The sequence below is a fragment of the Pelodiscus sinensis genome, chromosome 6 (genome assembly GCF_049634645.1).
Source record: "Pelodiscus sinensis isolate JC-2024 chromosome 6, ASM4963464v1, whole genome shotgun sequence".
In the NCBI taxonomy this organism is placed as follows: domain Eukaryota; kingdom Metazoa; phylum Chordata; order Testudines; family Trionychidae; genus Pelodiscus; species Pelodiscus sinensis.
The window spans coordinates 69,064,109-69,089,552 of NC_134716.1; the positions used below are offsets into that span (position 1 = coordinate 69,064,109).

Below are 25,444 nucleotides of genomic sequence, written 5' to 3' on the forward strand. Positions count from 1 at the left end.
CTCCTAGGGATTCTGGCTGCCACAAAGCACTGCCATAGCCCTATTCATGTATATGGGAGCTCCCAGGGGGAGGATATTTATGCTGGTAAAATTGAAGATGACTCAGTTATAGAAAGCTGGCTGTGCTTCAGAGCCATCATCCACACCCTGCTACTGCAGCTCTGCCGGGTAATCAAATGGAAAACAAATAGATTGCACCCATGTTTCTATTGAAGCTGATATGTCACTTCAAGAGACTTTTAAAAGAACTTACTGAATGTTTTAAAAGTGGCACTGGGCTCACTCATGGCGACCATCTTTTATACACTGAAGTTCTCATTTGAAGTATTTTTATTATTTAGTGATTTAAAATCCTGATTGCCATGGCATCTAAGCATTATAATAATTTATCATGTAAACTACAAGAAACCCACAATACGGCTGTAATGGTGTGGCATCCACCTCCCACAGGTTCCCCCTTCTGATCAGATGGGTCTGCAATCTTTAATAGTCCTGGGCCTGGTATGAAACATAACCCTGTAACTTCCTTCCTGCTCCTACACCCTACCTCCCACTCAGACCTTGCCTAAAGACAATGGTTTTACTATCTATGGGTATGTGTACACTGCCACCCTAGTTCGAACTAGGGTGGTTAATATAGTCAATCGAAGTTGCAAATGAAGCCAGGGATTTAAATATCCCGGGCTTCATTTGCATCTTGCCGGGTGCCGCCATTTTTAAATCCCCGGTAGTTCGGACTCCGTGCCCGTGGCTACACGCGGCACAGAGTAGGTAGTTCGAATTAGGCTTTCTAATTCAAACTACCGTTACACCTCGTTCCAAGACTAATTCGAACTACCTACTCTGTGCCGCGTGTAGCCACGGGCACGGAGTCCAAACTACTGGGGATTTAAAAATGGCGACGCCCAGCAAGATGCAAATGAAGCCCAGGATATTTAAATCCCTGGCTTCATTTGCAACTTCGATTGACTACATTAACCACCCTAGTTCGAACTAGGGTGGTAGTGTAGACATATCCTATGATTCCTTCTGAACCAGGCTCTTCAACTAGACCACTAAGTAGCTCAGATCCTCTTTTGAGGGTTAAATCACCATGCAACTGCAGCTCATTTTTCAGGTGACCTATGGCAGAGACTCAGAACCCAGCCACACCCAGTACTCCTTGTCCCAGCCATGGATCCTACGAATAGCAGTCACACACACACACCATGTCACTTTAACAAAACAGCTTTCAGTTCTCTGAGCCCGATCTCTTCACCCGTACCACAGGGTTCTTCTATGTTCAAGTCCAGCAGCCAGCCCAGAATGCTTTCTCACTCTCCTGGTTCCTTCCACCACTGATCTGTCCATGGTGCTGCAGTTCCCATAGACTAGCCAAGAGCATCAACTACATTCCTCAGGCTTCAAGCAACAAGTGACTGCAAACTGCACTGCAGTTCCTTGTATAAAAGGCTGCAACTCTCTGCTTTGTCTACCCCAGGGGTTGTCAACCTACGGCTCACTCGGGAGCCAGATATGTCTCTTTTGGAGCTCCAGCACAGCTCCCCCTTGCTCCGCTGACAACAGGGAACCTACATTGGTGCTATAGTTTTATGGCTCCATGCAAGATTGGAACACCAGTGCCAGCTTCCTGCATGAGGGCGGGGGCATGGGGAGGGGAGAAAAAGCCCCAATCATCCCCACTGGATTCAGTGTGCGGGAAACAAGTGGAGCCAAAAATGGCTCCACAGGCTGCCGTTTTCCCTCCCTAGGCTGGGAAAGACACCCTGCCCCCAGCCCACTCCTGCCTCCTTCTCCTTGCCCTCTCCCCCCAGCCAGATACCCAGCTCTCAGCCTGTTCCTGCCCCCACTTCCCTGGCCAGACACCCTACCCCCAGTCTTTCCTGTGGGGTTCTCTGGGGATTGGCCCAATACTATACAAGAAGTTATCTGGAAGAAAATGTAGAAATTACTGTTGATAAAATTTGGCAGAGATTGGCAGAGGCAATGAAGAGGACAGGGCAGTCATTCAAACACTATCCATTTGAATACAGCTAAATACAAAATTAGAGATCTGAAAAGGAGGAATGCAGTCCATACTTACAGAATAGGGTGCTATACACTGGAAAATGAAAAAGTTTGAGTAGTGAAGAAGCAATGCAGCATTCGCTTCCAGTGCAGTACTATGCCAAAAAGAACGACTGCCATCCTAAGAGGTATAAACAGGGAAGCAGTGAACACAAGTAGGGATGGGATATACTGCTGCCAGAGAGGCCTGAAATGTCACTCCAGCATCCCAAATCCAGGACGGAGCTATGTTCTGGCACTTCAGAAAGCATTCTTTCCCTCCAATGCTCTCCAAGTGCATATCTACTGAGAGCAGAGCCCAGATATGCTTTTCCCACTCTGACAGGCTATCTTGGTATGGAGAGAAGGGCAATTCCATAAGGTGGAGAGGAGATTATCCATCCTCATTACTATATGGGATGTGGGGAAGAGATTCTTGTTTTATAGCTGCTGTACTATATGGAGAGAGGGGGACAGTTCCATGGGTCTCCCCTTTCCTGATTGCTTCATGAGGCATGTGTGTTCCCCTTCATAAGAAACGGGATAATAATAAACACTCTTTATTGCTAGATGCCCATGATCCCTTCCACTCCATCCTTCCCCATCAGCCTCCTACACCATCCCCACTCAAAATACCATTATACTACCTTTGTTTCCCCAGTGCATTGTCCTGTGCTCCCCTTCCCAGTCTTCCCACCAATTCTGCCCCCCCCACACACACACACTGTCTCATACCTCTCCAGCACAGCTCTGGCCACTGGTGGGGGCAACAGCTCAGGCACCAGACTGACTGTGGAGTACAGTCTAGTGAGTAGGTAAAGCCAGCCAGGCTATGAAGAATTTTCAATGTCCACTTCCAGGAACAGCAGCATGGAAGCCTCGTCCCACCCTCCTGGCCCAGAGTGCTGCTTCTCATTGGAAGGAGAAAACTTTGTGATGTATCTTGCTCCAAATGGACTGAAACAGAATGAATGGGCCTCAACCTTGCCCTACAGGATGGAAGAACAGAACCATAGTAAGTACAAGTAAAGAGACTGGAGAGGAAGAAAGTGCATATGTGAGGTGGGGCTATTCTGCAGGGCTTTTGCAGTATAAAATATAGCAATGGAGTAGGGTGGTGATTTTACCTGGCTGGAAAAAATGGCTTTTATAAGAGAATTAAGCAGCTCAGTCTCTTTAGCTTATCAACAAGAAGATTGAGAACAAAGTGAATTGATTGCAATGTATAAGTACCTTAATGGGGGAAAAAAATAATGGATGCTAAAAGACTCTTTAATCTTGCAGAGACAGGCATAACAAAAACCAATGGCTAGTAGCTGAAGCCAGACAAATTTAAATTAGAATGTAAGCCCAATTTTTTTAAAACAATGAGGCTGATTAATCACTGGAACAAACTACCAAGATGGATTTTCTGACTTTTTGTCTTCATATGAAGACTGGACATCTTTCTGGAAGGCTGTAATCAAACACAAAATATTGGAATTAATACAGCAGTAATGTGATTAAATGCAATGGCCTATGATGCACAAGTGGTTAGACTTCATGATCTAATGGTCTCTTCTGGCCCTAAACTCTAAATTAATATAATAATAATAAAAGAGACTCCCAAAAATGTTGTAACATTAGATTGAAATCAGCATGCCAGCAAAAACTAAAAATTTACCTTACAGTATTTCCTTTGGATAAATAGGAATTTGAAATAAAGAATAATGAACGATATTTCCAGATGGAAATACCGAAGTTCTGGCTTCACCCAGTTAAATGTTCAGACATATGATTGGAGTTGATTCTGAGCAAAAGGAATAAGTGACAGGAGCTTAACCCTTCACTTCAACTGAAGAATATTTCTTACATGTATGTGACGTATAGTTTTTCAAGTCAAAATATCTGTAAAGATTGTTTCTGAAAATGACATTAGTCTTTTGTATTAAATAGGTAAATAACTAAAGCCTGCAGGTTTATTTAGAAGTCTAACAATGAAGAGAAAATGTCAAATGAATGGGGAACTACTACTCCTTCCATCTATAAACTAATGATAATTCAAGGCTGACTTTAATTTACTATATGCTGCTGTTTGCATGAAAGATCCATTGTAAATCTGCCTTATAAAACAGCCATTAAAAGTCACTGGTGGTCATATATAAGATCAAGCAATAGAAGAATAAAAACATGCTAGCTCTATAGTAATTTACAGGCATGAGGTATCCTGTATTGTTTCCCACACCTGTTTTATTGGTGCAGCCAACCAAGTGAAAACCCTGCCTATTGGGGAATGCTACAGCAAACATTTTCCATTTGCAAGTTCTTGATTTGCAGTTAGTGTGAGTCCCTTTCACAGCCTATACCCTAAGCAGCACTTTAGTCTCTTGGCAACCATTCTTTTCATTGTTCACAAGATGACAATCAAATTACTGTACATTTTTAAAAAATCATTGTGAAATAGCTATTTGTATTGGTGAAAATGATACAAAGTAATCCTCACACTGAGCTCAATACAAACAACTTCCAGACTACTATTGGTGGAACATAAAGACGATATTTTTAGAAAGAGTAAAAAGTTTGTTCTTTCAATTTAGAAAAGTGAATGTTGGGTTAATTTAGAAAAGTGCATGCTCAGTTGGTGCAAGCTTTGTTTTGTAGAGAATAAGTACAAAAAGGGAAGCCGAAGGGAATGGAACTGAAAAAGTGGTGTAATGAAATTTAGCTCTTGCCTTTAAACTAACAACCTAATTCACATGTCAGTAAACACCACTATATTTGTCTTTTTAAAATAGTGTAATCATTACAGTTGTGCACAGAAATGCTCACTGTGCCCAAGAAAATGACAAATGCACAAAGGTAAGACATTTTTTGGTCTGGTAGCTCACAAAACTAAAAGGTAATTTGTGTACATAAAAAACTCATCTTGTTGTAAAAATAAGAGATATTTGAATATGAAAATGACTATACAAATTAGACAAGAAGAATTAATTTCTACTCAGGACAAACTCAGGAAAAATTGTTTTTATCCAGAAGGATCAATGTTGCCATTTTCATTCAAGGCTTGTTTACAAGGGAAAATGGTGTTGATTTCACCCAAGGTGTCCATCTATTCCTATTTAATTATATTAACACAAAAACCTGTGTGAACATTTGTATTTTGGTTAAAAAATATTTGATATCATTTTAGTTTAAATTGGTACTATGCTGAAATATATCTGATTTAAACCAAAATGTCCACTCAAGGGTCTGTGTCCATTTAACTAAATAGGTTTCAATTCACATCTTTGGTTAATATGGAACAACAGTCTCATAGTTTAAACAGATTCGTTCCCTAATAATAAATGAGGAAGTTTACAAACAGTGGATCAATTTAACACACATTCATGAAGATTTGTGAATGGATTAACTTATGTAAAAATTTGCAGGCTGATGTTCTACCAGTAACTAAGGCCTGGTCTACACTTAACACTTAAGCTGACATAGCTAGACAGCACAGAAGTTTGAAAAATTCAAATGCCTGAGCAAAGTAGCTACAACAACACAGACACAATGAATACTTTGGTCATAGCTCAGGAAATTTGACTTCATGCAGTGACTGAAAACCCTCTTCTGTAGCACTAGTCTGCCTACATTACAGGTTTATGTTGGTATAGATGGGTGCCATAGCAATGCTGTTATAGATCCTGTAGTGTAAATGTGGCCTAAGGTGAAGCTCAGTTGTTTGAAATGAAAATCAGCAAAATTTATGGAACACGATTAAAAGGAACCAGAATAAATGGGAAAGGAAAAAGTGTTTGTGTAACCTCTTTCTGGCCTCTTCAACATAAACTGTTACGCTCTGAAGGGAAATAATAACTCTTGTAATACAGACTCTCCTGTAAAATGCTGCAAGGATCTATTGATTTATACTGTGATTCTTTAAGAAAGCAACATGTGTTTTAGAAGTAGTATTATAATGACTTTCTCCTCAATTGTTTGATCTGTCCTAAATGGTCATAATAAGCAATTTTCCTCAGAAGATATTTACCTCTGTGACTAGAACTGATGGAATAGTAGGAACAACAAACAACAACAACAAAATCAGAAGGCCCAACTTCAACTTGATATCTCAGACACCCCACACTGGCTCTCAGACCCCTACACTGCCCCTCTTCACTTGATGGAAGTGCTCCTGGTGAGGATGCACTCCACCCACAAAAGAAGGGCAGAATGGACATCAGCCACTACAATGATTAAGTCTGTGCTGTAGATATGCCATAAACAACTTTCGACTACAGTAAAAGACTAAGGTACTTTCCTCTCTATTGTCCGGAGTCCTGTTAAGAAATGTAATATATCAAAATATCTTGAACTCTGTCTCTTGCCTTAGTTCAGATAGTTCAATGAAATAAAATCTAGTTCTAGTTGGTCTCATAATGGAATATTGGTTGATGAATTTGATACTAATTGTCTTATTTCTGTTAGCACCCTAGGATCTGGTCATTATAATTTAGAGTATGTCTACACTTCCAGCCTATTTTGGAATAGGGCTGCAAATGTAGGCATTCGGAATTGCAAATTAAGCCCGGGATTTAAATATCCCATGCTTGATTTGCATCTTCCTGGCTGGGTGCCATTTTTGGAATTTTACAAGCCCAGAATAACCACCCGTGTCTACACATGGCAGTGAAACGGGCATTCGAAATAAAGCCCTATTTTGAACTATCTGTTAAACCTCATTGCCCTAATAAGAGTCTGATACATGGAGCTAAAAACGTAGACTACAAAAAAGTAAGGATAATAATAAACAAATGCTAAATAAGATCACATGTCTAGCCAGGAGGGAGGATAGAGGAGAGGTCTTGTGGCAGGATGTCTGGCCAGGAGGGAGAGTAGAGGAGGGTTTCGGGGAAGGGTGTTTGGCCAGGAGGGAGGGTGCAGGAGGGGACTTGGGGCAGGGTGGCAGAGCAAGCTGGGAATGAAGGGTCTTGGCAGGGGGAGACTAGTGAGAGGGGTTTGGGAGCGGGGTCTAGGCATGAGGGGGAACATTTACTTGGCTTGACACACCGCTGCAGCAGGAAAAGTCTCCAGGGAGCATGCTCTTGTTCCTCGGAGGAAGTGGGGGGTGGAGAGCTCAGTCCCCCCCAGGCAGCAGGGAACTCAGCACAGCTGCAGCACCAGGCCAGGCTTCCCACTGGCAGAGCGGGGAAGGGGTGGGGGAGAAGAGTAGAAACCCTGACCATCCCCGGCAGATTAAACTCTGCTGCTTCCCCAGCAGGCTGGGGAGGGGGGCAAGGGAGAGAGAGCAGCAGTGCATGGGGGGCAGCAGATCCCGAGCGCGCCCTGGGGGGGGGGGGGCGTGGCAGGGCCTGAGCAGGGTTCCCCGCAGACAGCAGTTTTAAAACGCTGCAATCCAGGAGCGGCTCCTCAGCTCCAGTCACCTCTCCCCCTCCCAGCAGCAGCGGCCACTATAAAAGCAGCCACCTGCACACGTGGAGGAGGAGGAGGAAGCTGCATAGCACCGGAGGCCCTGTGGGACAGGGGCCGTCCTGCGGGCTTGGGCGGGGAGGAGAGGCAGCCACAGTGGGACCTGTCTACAGGATCTGCGAGGGTGGGAGGAGCAGATTTTTTCTGTTCTCTATGCGGCACACCTCTGACTGCCTCGCGGCACACTGGTGTACCACGGAACACACTTTAAGAAACGCTGCTGTAGACTAATCATAATCAGAGGACACCCTGGTTACTTTCTTAATTAACTTTACCTTTAAGATTATATGCAAGATGTCTACTGCATTGGGTAGCTGCACAGGGGAATGTGAAGCATAGCCTTGTACATATCTAGCTCTTCAGCCACCTACAGACAGTTATGCCTCATATAACCAAGGAGCAAAAACTAAAAAGATCACTTACCAGAGACCAGAGCCCCCTTCCCCTGCATTATGTGTGCCAGAGATGGATTGCTGGAATTGGCTAAACCCCTACAAAGGGGAAAAGAGGCCCTATCTTCTGCACCCCAGATGGCCCTGCTGTGAGCTCCACATCATCCTCCAACTTGACCTAATCATCTATGACTGGTCCACTCTCTCCAGCCCCTTCCCCAAAGTATCCATGGGGTTCTCGGCAAAGAAGGTGGTGTCACTGTCAAGGATGGTGTCCAGCTCCTTTTAGAAGCTGCAGGACTTTTGCCCTGTGTTAGATTGACAGTTTGATTTCCTTGCCTTCTGGTACGCATGCTTCAGCTCCTTTATCTTTGCCCAGCACCGACATATATCCCAGACTTATCTAATACAGCACAAAAAAATCTTACCTTAGGTATTAAAGTTCTGAAAACTAGAACAGAGATGGAACTGTCCAGCCCTCCTTCCACTGTGCCAACAGATCCAAGGAGTTGTGGGTGCTCCAAGTGGGGAAGAATTTGCAGTTAGCTGGGAATATGTGATGTGAGCTTTCCATGCTAAACAGACAGGAAGTTGAATTTTAAAATGTCCTAGTCTTTGAAAGGGGGACAAAAAGCCTGAGTATCTGAATGCTGGGTGCAGAGAATGCTGACCAGAGAAGTCAGGATGGATATTGTGGGATATCTCCTAGAGGCAATTTACAGTGACATACCAAGTGTGGTGTCTACACTGATATGTTGTCAATGCAGTTTTGACACAAAATGATCTATGCCTCTTGTCAAGATGGTTTAATTTTGTCAGAAAAGCAGGGAAGTTTTGTCAGCAGAAGGAGCATTGTAGCATATACACTTTTGCTGATGAAAGCTGGCGTTGGCTACACTATAGAGTTCACTCAACAAGGCCTTAGTTTTTTCCTCAAGGCCATGCTACAATTGCTTTTCTGAATGTACATGGAGCTTCCTTGCTGTATGTGCTGCTGTCTGTTTTCTTCTGCTTGTCTCCCAGACATACAGAGCTCCATCAAATAATACTCAACCTCCAGATCTGCATTCAGACCCCAGGGAAGATCCCTCAGACTTCAAAGAGTCTCTACTAGTGGTTCAACTACCTATATCTATAAAGAGTGTATCTGCTTTTTACACTTAACCTGAATGAAGGGCAGTTGATTTTTATTCCTATTAGCTTCAATGAGGTCTTACCCAACCCACAGTGTAGCAGTATTACACATCTAGTCTTGTGTTTGTAAAGCCTTTGTGCAAGACCATTTTTTACTAGGGTTTGGCTACATTCAAACACTGGGATTTCCCTCAAAATAACTGTGTACTTCAGCTGGCAGTAATCTGAGAATCCATCTGCATGACTGTCAGGAAAGCTAAGGTTACAGCTACAGTGTTAGGTTTCAATTTAAGTCTGTGGGACAGAGACTGTGCTTTGCTTTCTGGCTCTTTCATTTCAATGCAATTATTTATTGTTGGAAGGCTCACACTAGGCAGCATACTCCATGTTTCTTAAATAAAGTCCACAAGTACTTGATTTTCTTTTTCTCCATCCAAGAGAAATCTTTTATTATGGCTTTCTAACAAGTTAAGATAGGAGCCTATAGGAATCCTGTCACACAGCCAATTGTAAATCACTGCTAAAGCTGCTAGGTAAGCCATAATTTACAACAAAAAAAACCCCAAGGAACTGGTACATAGATTCAGTCCAAGGTACCCCCCCCCCCCCCCCCCATGTGCTACTCTATATGCCACTGTGCATTTTCACAAATTGTCAGTCTGTAGCAAAAAATGAACAGGGATGTGCATGACAGCTTTGCTTTGACAGCTCTGGCTTCTTCTTTCCAGCAAGGTCTGTGCAAAGTGCATTTATCCTTCTATTGTATGCCTTCCATAGAGTTTGATCTTTTAAATTATAAACAGCACAAATAACTCCTGCACTGTAATCCTGTCAAAGGTGACTGTCAACCCTTTGTAAATCCATTTCATGAGCTCTCAGCTGAGGCTTAAATAGCTGAATGCTCTATATATCTGAAACTACAGTTAGGCCAGGCAGTAGCTAAGACTTACCTAATTAAATAATTGAATACTAGTAACTGTCAGCATGACTCAGCCCTGAGGAATATTTCATCCATTTTGACTTTTGTATGTTAATACAATAGAAAGCTCTAGATTTATATTCTTTACATTCAGATACCACCAAGCAAGTAACACTACTCAAGGAAACTTGTAGGACAAAACTCTATTTTTAGTGATTCCTGTGTAAATCCAGAGTAACTCCAGTGAATTCAATTAAGTTATTCTGAATTTACTTTGGAATCACTAAGGGCTGAATTTAGTCCTTTATGCTTATATTATATGTGTAGCAGAGATGTACAGTACCAAACAAGTTATCATTTTTGTTTATGTCCTACTGGCAAACTCCTTCACAACATCCATTTCCTTCATCAAAAGTTCACAGACCTTTCAGATCCCTCCTTACTGCATTGGATTTTGCCAGCCCTCCAAAGTGACAAGACCAAAGTTTTTTATCTTTATCTTCTATGAGAGGAGAAATGAAGCCACTATTAGTGTACATCTAGACTGCAGAGCTATACCAGGATATCGGAGGTATCCCAGAAAAGCTTTGCCACGTCCAAGGAACACGTCCGCTTTTCTGAAAAAAATGTTGGAAAAGCGGACACGTTTTGTCAACATCCCTGTAAACCTTGTTTTATGAAGAGAAAGGGATGTTCCAAAAGAAGGATTTTTTTCTGAAATTTGGCCCTGGGTAGATAGGCCAAATATTGGAAAAGCCTCTTTCAGAATAAATCGAAAAAAGATATGCAATTTGCATACTGCAAATTGTTTCTTTTTCTAATTGATCTTTGTACTCTAGACATAGCCTTAGTGATATTGTGCTGACAGCTAATTGTCAGAATTTCAGATGAAAATATTAAGGAGTTGGATCCTGGAAAGGTGTGGGATGGAGAGAACTGATAGAGCATGAAACTATCCAATTTATGATGTGTGATCAAAATCAAGCCTGACTTTCATAACTGGAAGAACTACATTTAAGTAAAGAATTGAATGTGAATTAAACAAATCTAATATTTTAAGGAATGTGATCTAGTGTCTAGGGCACATGCCTGGAAGCTGGGAACTCTTCATTTATAATCACACTGCTTACTTCTGTGGAACTGGACAATTACTTCACCGTTACTTCAATAACGCACAGAGAATAGAACAGCTATATCTACAGCACAATATTAGTAAATGTCTGCAAAGCATTAAGTTAAAAAAAGCATTATGCTGTCTCTATGCTAATTTTTAGCATTATTAATTATAGATGACATTTAGAGGATTCATAAAACAAGGTAGGTGAGGTAATATATTTTATTGGATCAACAGCAAGCTCTCTGTAAGCCCAAAAACTTGTCTCTCTCATCAGTAAAAGCTTGTCTAATAAAAGATACCTCCACACCCATCTTGTCTCTTTAATATCCTTGAACCAACACTACTACAACATTTTGGTTTCGATAAACATCCATCTGTTTAAATATTCATCAAAACTATTTGATCATGCAAAATGGGGCTCATTTCTATGCTTATGATAGTCCTTGAAACTTTGCCAAGCATTTCAATGAGAAATGGGTAAATTCTTGGGCTGAAAGAGTAGGTTCTGTCTTGAGATTTCTATGGCTTACTGCTTGTCACTTGGCTACAAACACTGCAAAAACACCATCTCTTATTTTGGCATATCTACTGTCAGCCAGAACCAGGAAGTGCAAAGGTATGCAGAAGTTCGATGTTGTTTTGCAAAGATTTGTCCCAGTTGGGCTAGATTTGAGTTTTAGATGAAGTCTCCAGTTTGGTTCTTATTATAAAGTAGCAGAAATACCCAGCGTCACCCGGGGAAAATATAGTAAAAGGTGTGATGAATGAACTACATCAATTACATTAACATAGCACATTTTATTGGAAATAATTTTCTCTTATATATTACTTTAAGAAATTAACATAGCTAGTGATGTGCTTACAAAACACATTTACATTTAACTAATGTCTGGATAACAAAAGGTGTGGTGAATGAACTACATAAATTACTTTAACAAAACATATTTATTGGAAATACTTTTTGCAGTTTATGTGACACTCTTAACAGAAGAGTCCAGCAAATGCCTATTATCAGGCACTACTAAAAGCTAATTATCAGTGGGCCCAATTGGGGCTCTGGGGGAACTGATTTCAAGATATAATCAATCCAGTTATTTAAGTTAGGAAATCAGTAGTATTCGTTCAAAATTTTGTGTTTCTAGCTCTAACTGTTTTGGAGATCTTTTGGGACAAACAAACAAACAAACTTTCAAAAATATTTATAAGATTACTTATTTCTAGTTCGACAGGTTAAATATGGAATTTGACTTGCATATGTGTATGAGTGAAATTCCTCATAGTAAAAAATATTTTATTGTATTCTAGAAGAAACAAATGAAAATCATTTCATGGTGAAGTAAAACAATGATTTTTCTGAGTCTCTCTCTCCCATTTAACCCTTTCAACTGTCCATCTTGTTTATGCCCCAAATCCAGGAATCCACTACGATATTTTTTATCATCTGGTCTTTGCAAGAATAAAATTCCATCTCTTTAAATCAAGTTATAATTTTAAAAGCACCTTGTCTGCATTTTAGATCATATTGAACTTTAAGGAATAAAAGTCAGAAAGGTCTTACTGATTGACTTGGAATGTGGGACAGTTTCAATGGTGAGGTACAAAGCAAAGATTTAATGAGAGTAAAAATACAAGAAAGTGATGAGCAACTACAGATTTATGACATAAGCAGAAGAACAATTAAATATGATAGACATGAGGTTTTAAAAATTCAGCCAATGCACACTTACATGACAATCTTGTATAGCAATGAACGGATAGATGATACATTTGGATAGAAAAATAACATGCACATACTTTGGGGTCATTTTTTAAGAAGTTTCCCTCAAAAATAAGAACATTGCCATTTCTAGTGATTATATTGCTAAAGAAACTGGTAGAATAATCTCTCACTTCCTTTCACTGTCAAACCTTATTGATCTTTCCAACTGTGAAATATATTCTGGACATTCACAGTGTAATTAAAAAGGCATTCATATCTTCAGTACAAATGCAGGGTGAAATTCATATGAGTGAAGAGGACACACAGTGGTCCTATGCATCAATTCACTCACTTAAAACCATCATTAAGGCAAAGGCCTTCAGAATTTGATTAGTTTTCCTCTCAGCCTATGCATAGTTACAGCCTTCAAGCATAATCCTGTAAACCTTTGCTCATGCAAGATAAATTCTCGCTCAAGCAAGTAGTCCTGTTGACTTCTGAACACATTCTTTAGCACAATGTAACAGTTTTACTCCCACTCTTATAATGATTTAACAACACAGAGACAAAACTTTATTAAATATTAGACATTAAGGCTGCGTCTAGACTGGCATGATTTTGCGGAAATACTTTTAACGGAAAAGGTTTTCCGTTAAAAGTATTTCCGCAAATGCGCATCTAGATTGGCACGGATGCTTTTGTGCAAAAAGTGCTTTTGCGCAAAAGCATCCGTGGCCAGTCTAGATGCAATTTTACGCAAGAAAGCCCCGATCACCATTTTAGCCATCAAGGCTTTTTTGTGCAAAACAGTTCTTCCCTGTCTACACTGGCCCTATTGCGCAAGTATTCTTGTGCAAGAGGGCTTTTTCCTGAGTGGGAGCGTGAAAGTATTTGCGCAAGAAGCACTGATTTTGTACATTACAAAGTCAGTGCTCTTGCACAAATTCAAGCGGCCAGTGTAGACAGCTGGAAAGTTTTTGCGCAAAAGCAGATGCTTTTGTGCAAAATCTTGCCAGTCTAGATACACCCTAAATGTTTCAATGAAACTGTTTTCTATGCACTCTGCAGCTCCCTCACAGTCATACGTACCTCCTAAATAAAAGGGAAAGGATGATCTTGTCAAGTTATAATGTGGGACTTGAGAAATCAGGGTTCAGTTCTGAGATCCACCAAAGCCTTCTTGTAGGACCTTGGACCAGCTGTACATTCTGTGCCACAAATTCCCATCCAGAAGTCAAGTGTATCAACCACATAGAGAACACTGATGGTTAATTCTGCAGTATGTGTGGTGCCCTTGGATGAGGACAATGAACTCCTGACATTTCAAATCAACATTGTCACTTTAGATAACATTTTTCCATTGTCCCACTTCCCAGAGTCATCATTAAAAAAGAACAGTGAAGGTGCCAGGTATCAAAGCGCATTGGAAATATGTGCCTTTTACAGTGAATGTCTGTTTCACCTGTCAAAACTCAGCATGATGACTTCAGTTGAAGTAGCTGTGACATTACTCAGGGTACAGTCTGAACTGATGAATAGCTATGTCCCTCAATTCTCCAACCTGAGGATGTCTGCTCACACCCAGCCTGTAGCAAGTAAATTATTCCCTGTTATGCTGCAAGAGTGCTACAGCCAACCATCCTTGAATTACAGTGCAGAGCAACACCAGCCAATTCCAGTCCCAGACTTTCCCCCAGAAATGTGCATATTGTACTGCCCAGCTTTCCATGGACAATATAAGCTCATATGAACTTTGTCATTTTAAATAGAAAATTATATACACAGTGTGGCGGGTTTATGGGTGCGAGCACCGCTCCCCTACTCCCCCGAGGGATAGAGAGGGCTCCGCGAACCCACCGCCTTGGTCTGTCTGGTGAGTCCCTCAGCAAGGTCGGCCTACGGTGTGAGTGCTGGGTGCGATCACCCTTCTTCCCTAGTCGGCAAAGGGGGTTCAGCGGACCCGCCACCGCGTCGCCCCTAGCAGGGCTAGAGGTTTGGCCCGACTGCGGGCCTTGGGATCCTGGCCCCTTTCTCGCCCTCCAAAGGGCAGTCGTGTGTCCATAGGTCTGGGGTGTGACCTCTGTCCTCACGCTGCCCTCGTCGCGGGGGGGAGGGGTTTAGGTCACTTGGGGACGTTTCGGGGGGGGGGGGCGTGTGTGGGGAGTGGGGGACCCGGGCCCGTCCTCTCCTCCGGGTCCCAGCCCAAGGCGCTAAGTGGCGTTCGGCATCTGCAAGCCGCTCTCCACGGCAGACGGGGCCGCCGCCCTAAACTTGCCTGCCCACGGGTGCCAGAAAGGCCCCGCCTCGGGCTGCTTCCACTCCCCGCCTGCCAGCTCCCTCGGCAGGACGCCCGTTGGATCACTCACCCCGCCAGAGATGCCAGGTCCGTCCAACCATGATCCGCCAGCTACCGGAGCTGTCCTTCTTCATCGCCCGGAGGGCAGGAGGCTTGGTACCATACTGGAAGCCAGGGTGGCCGCTTCCTCACTCCCCCTTGACTCGGCGTCCGGCCGCCATGTTTAAAGTGCCCGGGGAGTGACGTCAGGGGGGTTCGCCCCGCCCCACGTGTCTCTTCCTCCGTGCTCTCCCTGGCATGCATCCGGGGCTCCGCCCTCCTGGGCGGGTCGTGGCGCCCCGGCGGGACGCTTCCCCACTGCTTGGGCCAGCCCCCGCCTCCCCCGGTGCATGCCCGCCCATGCTGCCCTGCGCCCTAGCTGCAGCTGGACAGAGCCGGCCCCACCGCTGCCGTCTGTGGTGGCCGTTTCCTGGTCCGGGGGGGTAACTCCTCCCCTGCGGCTAGTGCGGACTTTGCCGTGTCCATCATGCACAGATCCTGTTTTTCCAAATGGAGCATCCAAAACACTTCAGTCCAAATCCACTGGACCAAATAAAATAATAAAGTAAGTTGATTAGCTGCAGAAAGATAGATTTTAAGTGATTATAAGTAATGAAACATAAAAGTCCAAATAGGTTATAAGAAAATAAAAAGTAAATACCTAACTTCACAAACTAACTTAGCAAGCTAACATGAATTCAAAGCACTAACAGTATTCAATAGTCACTGCTTTTACATCCAGGAATCAAGTTTGCTCTCTTGTAAGCACATGCTCAGTTGAATTCCCATGAACTTTACATCCTTTTCAGTTCACTGAACACCAGGACACAGTCCCCCATCTTGAGATGACCTACATTCTTCGTATTGTGATAAAGAAACAGTGTGTAATCTTCCATTTGGATATGTTACAAACATGTTCAGATAAACCCATCTTACCAAGTGATCTAATGTGTCTGTATAACAGGCCTGTCTCCATCCTTATTTTCCAATTCACCAATTTCTTTGTTGTCTGTAAATTTCATCAGTAGTGATTTTATATTTTCCTCCAAATAATAGAGCAATATATTGAATAGCAATGGACCAAGAAGAGTTCCCTGTATGGCTCCTTTCTAAGTACCCCATTGGATGATCATTCCTCTTTGACAATTATTTTAAGATCAGTTAACCAGATTTTATGTGCTGCATTGATTTTATACAGAGTTAATTTATTTGCCAAAAGGTCATACTAATCTTACAGCGTCCTCCATTTATAATGTCAACACAATTACCTTTGTCAACTGAATTTGTAAGTTAATAATAGGATAGAATTTGTTTGAAAAGACCTATTTTTTATAAAACCATATTGACATTAAGTATTTTGCCATTCTTTAATTCTTTGCTGATTTCATCCTGTATTAGCCTTTAACTGATTTGCCTACGAGTGATGTTAAGCTAACTAGATCATTCTGTTTACCCTTTAAAAATATCGGCACTCTTTTTAAATATTAGCACACTAGATTTGTTATAGTCCTCAGGAAATTCTCCAGTATTCCAAGTTTCATTAAATACCAACATCAATACCAACAGATAGCTCCTCAGTCAATGCTTTTTAAACCCAAACTAGCAGATTCTAAAATGTTTAACTTTATTAATTGTTTACCATCCTCCCTAGTTGCTATCAGAATAGAGAATATTTCATTATCACTGTAAACTATATATATCATCCAGCCTCTCTCAACACAGATGTATTTGATGAACACTTCTGCCTCATGGAAAATGTTACCATCACTATCTAATTACAGGTCTATATCATTCTTGGTATGTCTTATTCTCATTGTATTTTTAAAAATCCATCCATCACAGTTTCAGGTAACTATATCTTTTACACTACCTTTCTAGTCCCCCTGGAGAGCACCTTTTGAGATTTCAGGTTTCTAGCCATCACTTTTCTCAGGCAGAAGCCCATGTCTCACTCCCCGACCAAGTGTTTTGGTCCTCAGTCCCTCTGCATTTCAGTATTTTCACCAGCAGGTTTGACTGGGGTCCAACACTTGTAGCGTCTAGAGAAAAGTTAATCACAACAGCATACACTAACCAGTCAGTCAGCTTTCACACAGCTTTTATTCTTAAAGCAAAAGCATTACAGAGAAAATATTGCACAATAAAGGGTCCAACATGCATGCTAAAAGTTTACCAGCAATCACCCCTAACTCCAACATTTTGCATTGGTAGGTGTCAGTCTTACAAATCTCTAAACTGGGTTTGATTTCTCGGTTATCCAATCGTTTTAGGTTGTAGATCAAGTACAAGAACCATGTTGGGACAGTTTGACCATTTCTTTATATAATTTAGGTCTATGATATTTGGCCTCCTATTATAGTTTTCCCTGCCATCAGTCAATGGCCCTCTCCTCAGGGTGAAGATTCAAAAGGCTGAGTTTTTACATAAGCATTGTTGTGGAATTTGCATTAATCACTTGCTAGTGATTCCAGATTTCACAGAAAACCCACCCACTCAGTGTGAGTCAGGAACACAGAAATATGTATCATCTGTATTGATACAACGGAGTCTGGATATACTACAACTTATACTGTTTGGCCCAACTCAGTTTTGAGGGTTTTCATGCTTTAATAATGAAATACAAACTGTGCCATTTTTTCTCATAACGGGTTAATAGAACCCTTGGGAGGCTGCACAAGAGGCAGCTGTTTGGAGAGCAGCTGCAAGGAGCAGCCAATCAGGGCTGGGCTGGCCCATACAAGAAAGGCTGCAGAGCATATTCAGTCATTCCCTGGAACTTGAGGAAGGAGAACTTGCTGCCTTGAAGGCAAGAGAGAAGCAAGCACCCTGAACAGAGCATTACTGCAGGCAAAGACCCAGGGAGCTAACAGGTCCTGGGTCCTGGATAGCCACCAGTTAAGAGAAAGACCAGGCATATCTAAAGTAACTCCATGGACACATGGAGGAAAAAGGTTGTTTATCCATTTCATTAAACAAAAATCTTTCTCAATTCAACTCACCAAAGAAGTTTTAAAAACCCGACACATTTGATTCTCACTAAGAACTGATGCACAAATCACTAGAATGAAGACAACCATGGCTGAACTGTTCTGATACATGTTGCTAGGGAAACCATTTCCCCTGTCTACTTATTCAGAATATCCTGAGTCTCTTACACTGGGCTAAAAGAGTGATGAAGAAAATGATAGCATCAGGGAAGAACAGTGACCCCAAATTATCGGGAGTTGTGGAGGAAAATGAAGCCTAGCAAAACTTTAATCATAAATGAATTTGTATTGCAGATGTGAACTGACTCTCTCATGATTTTTTTGTCTGTGAAGGAGCCAAAATGAAAGTTTCCCTCCCTTTTTATTGAAGCAGCTTACCTAAGTGTCTTTCTTCACTATATTTTCACTTGGGAGAAGAACAAAGTAAAATGAGAGTTTTAATTGAAATATCATCTTACCTGAGTTTTTAGAAAAGATCAACAATCGTGCTACCAACTACATACACATGAACAATCTGTTCCTATAATCTGTTATATTATCTCTGCTCAGCCATTTGAATGGCAATAGTAAAAATGAATGCCAGAACAATAGCATGCCACTGAGGAGTGATCTAGTATATACAGACAGATTTTCTTTTTCCTGTAGCAGAGATTTATTTTCATCATCAGGCACTCACTGTGTCATATACAATTTCACATATTATACATGATAAAGTTGAAAAATAAAGGATTGGTTTTGTGCACAAAATCTGAAGGGGGAAAATATTAAGTATGCAGAAAGTAAATTTTAATTGAGACAAGAGAATAGCTCCTATAGGAGCTGCAATTAGAAAGCACCACTTTTGAGTTAAATAGGCCATGATTCAGCAAGGTACTTAGCTAAATTCCATTTAAGCTGAGGGCTACTATTAAATGCCACACAAGTGCTAAGTGCTGTGGTGGGGAGAGATGTCACTCCCCAAGCCCTATAACTGTTGTTGCCATTCACCCAGGCCCAACCAAGCCCCAGCTGGGACCTGCCATGGCCAGGGGACATGTGCTTCTCCCCCAGTTCAGCCCCACTGATGCTGCTGCAGCCATGGTGGGACACCTCTCACCTGGCACTAAACTGCTGCAGAGAGAGAGAGATGTGGGACAGTCCCCTATCCCTACCACAACCCCGTGGCAGCCTGCATCCCAAATCCCTTATCCCAGCCCCATGCCAAAGCCCAAACCCCAGCCAGAACCCTCACCCCTGGACTCCAAAGACTGGTCCACACTTTGGTTTTATCTGGTGATCCCCTGTTAAAACGTGGCTCCCAGGAAAGCGATATGTGAATTTTTGGAAACTGGACTATGCACTGCACTCTACCAAAGCCCCACTCATGTTTCCATAGACAATGCAAATCACTAGGACTGAATGGGGCAGCTTCCCTGCAGAGAGGACTGGAGATAGGCTGATGCCAAGCCCTGTAAACCCTGCAGAATAGTGATCATTTATAAATTGGCTATTCCTATGGCAGCCCCAATATGCTGCTGACCATTAGCAGAAGATTGGATGGAAAAGTTGTTAAGAGAAAGTTAGGACCAGCTATATAGTCCATTCCCTGGTGTAAGCTGCCATACCTCTTGCTCTCTCCACATACATACACATTGCAGAGGGAAAGATGCTATCGGTACATTTACACTGCACGGCTATTTCGGGACACCAGAGGTATCGCAAAATAGCTACCCTGCATCTACACAAGCTGCCCGTTATTTTGAAATATTTTTCAAAATAACAGGCACACTATTTCGGCAACCTGGTAATCCTTATTCCACGAGGGTTAACAGATGTCTTAAAAATAGCATGTTATTTCAAAATTTGGTGTTGTGTAGACACACCAACTTTCAAAATAAGGTATTTTGATTCAAAATAAGATATGCAATTTGCATAGCTCAAATTGCTTATCTTATTTCGAGTTTAGGGTGCTGTGTAGATGCACCTATGTGCTCTATGATTTCTTTTGGGAGGCTCCAGCCCTCCCTGAAACCAAGAATAGGAAACTGATCCCTCTACTTCTGAGCTGGCAAGAGGAATACTGTAACATAGTGGATCTCTAGCCCCAAGGGAGATAACTGCTGCATATCTGTGCCTAAGCTTCTCTACATGCAAAGCTATATAACTCCCAGCTCCTCTGGGCCATCATGATCATCTACCTCCCATATATTGAATATTCTATAGAGCTTCATTATAAAGGAGGAACAGTTGGGCCAAATTTGAGTGAGTGGCACTACAGCCTGGTTGCGGTTCCTCTCAGGCTGCACCATCTGAATCAGGAGGCAAGTGTTTTGAGCTTGTAAACAGGAGTCTCTCTGGCTATGTCTATACTGCAGAGCTTTTCCGGGATACCTCTGGTATCCCGGAAAAGCTATGCCACACCCAAGGAATGAGTCCACTTTTTCGGAAAAAATTTTAAAGCAGACACGTTCTTTCACCATCCCTGTAATCCTCATTGTATGAGGAAAAAGGGATGTGCCAAAAGAGGAGGTTTTTCCAAATTTAGGTCCATCTACATGGGGCCAAATTTCAGAAAAGCCTCTTTCTAAAGAAAAGCAGGAAAATATACACAAATTGCGGTTCACAATTTGCGTATCTTTTTTCAAATTTTCTTTGCAGACTAGACATAGCCCGGACACACAAGGAAATATGGTCAATATGTTCCCAGGAGAGCTAACTCAAAATAGGGATACCTTCCAGTGAGCATGAAGGAGCCTTACACATTTCCCAGAACAGCTACTTTAAAAAGAAAGAGATGATCCTGTGAAAACATGATAGAAACATGAATCCCACCCCAAAAATATGAAACAGCCCCCCCAGCACATACAATTACAATGAACAGCAAATCATATTTTGTTCTTGCTTTTCATTTCTCCTTAAAACAAAATGCTGTGTCCACAAATACAAAAATGTGATTTGCACATGCAGTTAATCAAAGAAGAGTAGCTGTTCTGCCCAGATCTAATGGAATAGGTCTTCTCCTTTATCACCCTCAGTGATTTTTTGCCAGCTGTTTATTATTTGAAAAGTTCTTTTATGCATTTTGTTTTAAAATTGAAGAATGAACTTTTCTTAAGACAACTTAAAAAAAATACAAAATGAGAGAGTGTTTTACAATTCTAGTCACACTATGTTCAGCTGCATGGGTTTGGGGGCCTTGTGGTAAAATAGTGCCTGTTTTTAGAAAAGAAAGCAAGGAAGAGGGGGTCAGCAAACATTCATCTGATGACTACATTAACTAGAAACATCAGTCTAGAGCTGCATTCAGCAGTGTTCTTATATCAAGCTTGTGCAGATGGCTGATTAGATGTGTACTTGCTTTTTATGACCACAGCTTTATGTAGCTTCACTTGTTCTGAACTACACTAAACAATTTATGCTCATTCTAATGTTAAAGAAGACCCTCATGTTGCTTTTTTACATCTCATAATAGCTATTGCATTCCCATGCATGATGCTGGCCTACACAGGATGGGAGACAACTGAGAAAGATGATCTAGGACTCTGTAATGATACTGTAAAGGTTGTGTCTTCTGATTAGTTCCACATTTTTAACAACCCATGCTATTTGCTTTCAGGGCTTTTTGCCAGTGGAACCTTTGTTGCACCTCTAAATGGCATCAACATTAATGCTTTTAGTATGCCTGCTGTCCTACTATCCCACCCCAGAATTATGTAGCAGATGGTGAAAGTGAATGTCTCAGTGTAAAAACTCCATCAGATTCCTGACACCTTTGGCATTATGCCTCATGGCACCAGTGGATAATTAGCAAGAACGACACTGTCTGAATGTGAAAATAAATGACACTACTTGGAAAAGGGAATATTTTTGAAGCTTTGTGCCTTGTTAATTCTCTTCAATTTCCCCACAACAAACATCTTCAGAACTTGCTTTCTCAGTAGTTGCTTGTTTCTTCTTTCAACTAGACTCTATAACTGATCCTCTAATCTCATTTGTTCTGCCTGTCTGTGAACCATATAACATGAATCTTCCCTGTTCCATAACCAGGTAGGAAGGTCATTGGCAGTTCTGCCTCTGGGGCACTAATTCACTAAGAAAAGTGAGAAAATAAAATCAAAGTTGAATAAATTGTCCCCTTCCTCCCAATACAGGCTGTTAAAAATAATGATGTATTGCTTCTGCTTATGAGATAAAGCACCCACAAGGGAATATTTGCTCTTGTGACTGAGTAATGCACAGTCCAGGAATGGACAGCCTCAGGAATTTGAAAAGCATGCTATACTTTATTTTACAGCCCAGCAAGAGTAACAGAGGATGAAGGGTAGTTTTCAGATGTGCCCTTTATTAGAGCCAGAATGCGTAGAGAGAGCAGAAGAAATATTTCCCTTCTTAATGGCCAGCCACAGTTGCAGACCATGTTGAAGGTATTCATGCCATGTTAAGAAAACTTCCCTAGGAAAGGAGGATCAGTTTCAGTAACCAACAGTAGGATCAGTGTAATGCTTTGCGAGCCAATAATTGTCAGAAAGAAACTAAGTCTGTGGTGAGTGTCATTAAGAAAAAAGTGTTATCGCAATACCCCGATGCACTGACAGACAGAGGCAAACTATAGCACCAAAGAGCCTAGTAACTAACAATTGTACTAAATAAAGGGGGGAGGGAACAACAGTATTGAAAAGTGATAGACACAGAGATGGGTGCTATTAAGAACAGAAAGAAAAGAAATCACAGCCTCAGTAGGAAAGCAGGAAATTATATGACTTCATCCTTGGTTTAATTTCTCTTTCAGGTGTCCCTGTTACATCTGCAGCAACTCTAGCACTGTTACCAGGCATAGCGAGTGCTGCCAAAACCCCTAAAGCATTGTGGCAACTAAAAATCCCTCCTCAGTGCACACCATATGGAGTGCTTCAGCTATTTAAAGTAACTTGGGAACATTTCCGAGAGTATTCATATGCCCCTTTAATGTACACTATGTAGAACAAGGCTAGAGGGGAACTCTTAGAAGATTGTATCAAGGACTTCCATAGGTCAGGATTTCAAAGTGAGGCTCTTGCCACGGGTACATAGAATATAACACCTTTATGCAGTATAATATGTGGTAGATGTTAGTATCACAATGACCTAGTATAAATGGGATTTATATTTACCCAATAGGTGTGATAAATATGGGTATATTTTAACACAATCAAGAACAGGAGAGTTTTTGGACAGAATGAGGGAGCTTCCTAAACAACAGTCTAGCCAAAAACTCAAAAAGTAATAGCAAACGTTTAAGTACATCAGAATCAGGAAACTTGCTAAACAAACAGTGGGGCCACTGGGTGATTGAGATGATAAAGGAACACTCAAAGACAATAAGGTCATTGTGGAGAAAGTAAATTAATTCTTTGCATCAGTCTTTATGGCTGAGGACTTGAAGGAGATTTCCAAACCTGAGCAATTCTTTTTAGGTGATAAATCTGAGACTGAGATGTGATTAAATTAATAAACTAAACAACTAAACAGTAATGTCACCAGGACCAGATGACATTAACCCAAGAGTTCTGAAGGAATTCAAGCATGGAAATGCAGAATTCCTGCAGAACTTATATATAAGGAACCTTCTTCCAAAATCCTCCTTTAAAGGTCCAATTCAACTCCTTAAAAATCAATGGAAAGATGACTATCAACTATAGTAGGAAATGGAGCAAGTCCCTAGGAAACAGACATTTGAGGATACCTGTTAGTTACCAATTTATGTTGGCCTGTAGTGTTTGATAACTTTATAAACTCAGTGACGAATCAAAGATTAGGAAGCTACACTTAAGTGTTTTTCCTTTTACAAAAAACCTAATGAAAATGTCTTACATTAAGGCTTCTCACAACCTTTTGACAAACCTTTAAAAATGGTAAAGGTTTATCATTTACATGGTAAACAGACTCTTGAAGAATTCTGCCAGGATTTCAACAACTTCTACCTCACTATCAACCTCAGCCTGAACCAGTCCACAAAGGAAATCCACTTCCTGGACACTACAGTAAAGTTAAATAATGGACAACTTTCAACCATCCCAGACACATTTTTCAGTCAATTGTATACAGCCAAGCCCAATGATACAACTAGATTTGCTCTGACCCCACAGACAGAGACAATCACTTACAAGATCTTTACAGAGCATTCATAAATCTGAGGTACCCACCTGGGGAAGTGAAAAAACAAATTGACAGAGCCAGAACACTACCCAGACATGAACTACTTCAAGACAGACCCAAAAGAGAAAATAATAGAACTCCTCGGGTATGTCTAGATTACATGGCTCCGTTGATGGAGCCATGTACATGAGTTTACTAGACATACGAAAATGAAGCAGCGATTTAAATAGTCACCATTTCATTTACATCAAAATGGCCACCGTGCTATGCCGATCAGCTGTTTGGCGGCACAGCGGGGCAGTCTGGATGCACCGCAGTCGACAAGGGAAGCCTTTGTCGACCGCTCCGATAAACCTCATTTCACGAGGCATACTGGAGCGGTCGACAAAGGCTTCCCTTGTCAACCTCGGCACATCCAGACTGCCCCGCTGTGCCGCCAAACAGCTGATCGGCACAGCACAGCGGCCATTTTAATATAAATGAAGCATCGAGTATTTAAATCGCCCTACCCATCCCCGTACCCATCGATGGAGCCATGTAATCTAGACATACCCGAGGAGTTCTATTATTTTCTCTTTTGGGTCTAAGTTGTGAAGCCTTTGTCTCAAGCACTTCAGTGTATTTGTGCAATGCTCCAATATTGACGACTTAGCAGATACTTACCTACCATTTCCCCTTGTATGACTTGACTGGACGGAGGCAAATCTACAGCCACTGTCTCCAAGAAATCTCCATTGCATGTCTGCAAAGCAATTGCGCAGTCCTCTCATTTTCATAATATCACCAGTCTGTTGGACTGTGTCTACATTGGCACCCTTTTCCAGAAAAGGGATGCTAATGAGACAAGTCGGAATTGCAAATGCCGTGGGGGATAGTTAAATCCCCCGCGGCATTTGCAATTCCGACTTGTCTCATTAGCATCCCTTTTCCAGAAAAGGGTGCCAATGTAGACACAGCCCTAGAGTGTCAGAGAAAAATCCCTTTTCAGGCACTCTGAGATGGGGTGCCCATCCTGCACTTGCCATGAAAGGGCTAATGGGGGTCATATGGGCCAATTAAACCCCTCAGGGTTTAACATCCCATCACCTACCTTCCCCCCTCAAGACTGCTACCCATAGCAGGGAGGGGCAACGATCTCCTCTTCTGCATTTGGCATTGCTGGGGTCAGAAGATACAGCTCTTCAGCTTTAGGCCCTCATGGGCCTCAGCCTTTCCTATTCCTCCAGTGCATCTCTAAATTTTTCCTTTTGAAA

The 25,444-nt window shown here is 41.8% G+C and overlaps 1 long non-coding RNA gene across 1 annotated transcript; it reads right to left on the reverse strand.

The window, feature by feature from the left end:
• Window positions 1-1,906: 1,906 nt before the first annotated feature.
• Window positions 1,907-16,740, reverse strand: LOC142829743 (uncharacterized). The gene is made up of 3 exons (XR_012904485.1): window positions 15,122-16,740; window positions 2,782-3,035; window positions 1,907-2,188 (listed from the first exon to the last, which is right to left on the reverse strand). It is a non-coding gene; the product is annotated as an uncharacterized LOC142829743 (long non-coding RNA).
• Window positions 16,741-25,444: the final 8,704 nt, after the last annotated feature.